Source organism: Calidris pugnax, unplaced genomic scaffold (assembly GCF_001431845.1).
Source record: "Calidris pugnax isolate Ruff unplaced genomic scaffold, ASM143184v1 scaffold132, whole genome shotgun sequence".
NCBI lineage: Eukaryota > Metazoa > Chordata > Aves > Charadriiformes > Scolopacidae > Calidris > Calidris pugnax.
Genome location: NW_015090910.1, coordinates 2,254,322 through 2,256,347, shown reverse-complemented (window position 1 = coordinate 2,256,347; position 2,026 = coordinate 2,254,322).

Below are 2,026 nucleotides of genomic sequence, written 5' to 3'. Positions count from 1 at the left end.
CCCCCCAGCCCCGCGGCCATTTCCAACCTGGTTTTGTCCCAGGGCTTCAGCCCGTTCTCATTATTACAGGGTAATTACAGACCCGGTCTCATTATTACAGGGTAATTAGAGGTGGGGACGGAGCAGGTGCCCCCCCAGAGGTCCCCCCGGCAGCGCACACCCCCCGGGACAGGGGAGGAGACCTGGGGAAGGCAGCTCCTGCCAAAGCCCCGGGAGAACCTCCTGCTCCTCGGCCAAACCGGTTTGACCAAAGTCTCTTGGAAAAAACCTGACAAAGTCCGTGGTTTAACTGGGAGGGAGAGATCGGGCAGGAAATTCAGCTTTATTGTGGGCACGAGCACCTCTGCCTCGCTCAGGGAGACACAGAGAGTGAAGAGAAACTTCTGAGGAGAAGGATCTGGGGGTCCTGGTGGACAGTGAACTGTCCATGAGCCAGCCATGGGCCCTTGTGGCCAAGAGGCCAATGGGATCCTGGGCTGCGAAGGGCAGAGTGTGGCCAGGAGGTGGAGGGAGGTCATTCTCCCCCTCTGCTCTGCACTGGGGAGGCCACAACTGGAATCCTGCGTCCAGTGCTGGGCTCCCCAGTTCAAGAGGGACAGGGAACTGCTGGAGAGAGTCCAGCGTAGGGCAACAGAGATGATGGAGGGATTGGAGCATCTCCCGTGTGAGGAAAGGCTGAGAGAGCTGGGGCTCTTGAGCCTGGAGAAGAGAAGGCTGAGGGGAGACCTTATCAATGCTGACAAGTGTCTAAAGGGTGGGTTGAAGGAAGATGGAGCCGGACTCTTTTCAGTGGTTCCCAGGGACAGGACGAGGGGCAACGGGCACAAGCTGGAACATAAAGGGTTCCACTCCAATCTGAGGAAGAACTTGTTTGGGGTGAGGGTGGCAGAGCCCTGGCAGAGGCTGCCCAGGGAGGGTGTGGAGTCCCCTTCTCTGGAGATCTTCAAGCCCCACCTGGATGCTCCTGAGTGATGTGCTCTGGGCAACCCTGCTTTGGCAGGGGAGTTGGACTGGATGGGCTCTAGAAGGTCCCTTCCAACTCCAACAACAGAGGTTATTTTTTAATGAACAGCCACATGGTTACACGAGGCAGAGCCGATCAGCCATTAACTGCCCCTCCCCACCCCCCCTCACCCCCCCAGTAACCCCCAGCACTGTAGATGGCGTTATTTATGGAGCAAATTGTTTTACTGTGATTATTCAGTAACAGAAGTCCATCTTTTGGGCCAGTCACCCAGTTCCACTCCAAGGGCCTGACGCAGCCCCCAGCAGCAGGAGGCAGGGGTGCCCAGCACAGGGACAGGGGGGCAGCACCCCCTCCCTGACTCCCAGACACAACCCAGGGCAGGGGGACAGGGACTCACCCTCCTGCCCCTGCTCAGGGGGAAAAACCTGTCCCTTTCCCTCCCCGCTTTGCTCTGGAGAGAAAAACTGCCCAAGAAGCTGTAACAGGGGTGGGAGCATCCCCAGCACAAAATACAGCTTTGAAATGGAGTCACTCAAGGTCTCACTGTGTCTCAGACAGGAGGGTTGAATCTTCAGAGACCTACACAACAGTTCATCAGTTCCTCACAAAAAAATATTAAAAATTTGTTTCTGGGAGCAAGGGGAAGCATCTGTGCCCAAGCCTGAGGGGAACCCCACACCGCAGTCTCTGCTGCTGCTTTTCCAAGGTTCAGTCTCATTTTGTCCAGTTTTTCTTCCCAGTACCAAGTGTTCCAGGTTTGCTCAATACACCACAGGACACACCACCACGCTGTGTTTGTTACCCGGCACCTGCACTGCCCAAATCCAGACAGGTTTGAAGAAAGCACCACAGAATTTGGGTTTTTAAGGCTCAGATCAGTTAATGCTAAACCTAGAGCTGGATTTCATTCCTCTCTTCAGAAACAAGAGATGTGAGTATTTGCTTTGCAACTTTCAGACACACTCAGTGACACTGATCTCTCCCGATCTCGCCAGGGCTGGAAAGAGGTCGATGTTTTTTCCCTATAAACTCCACATGAAGCCAAAGAAGACAGAGACA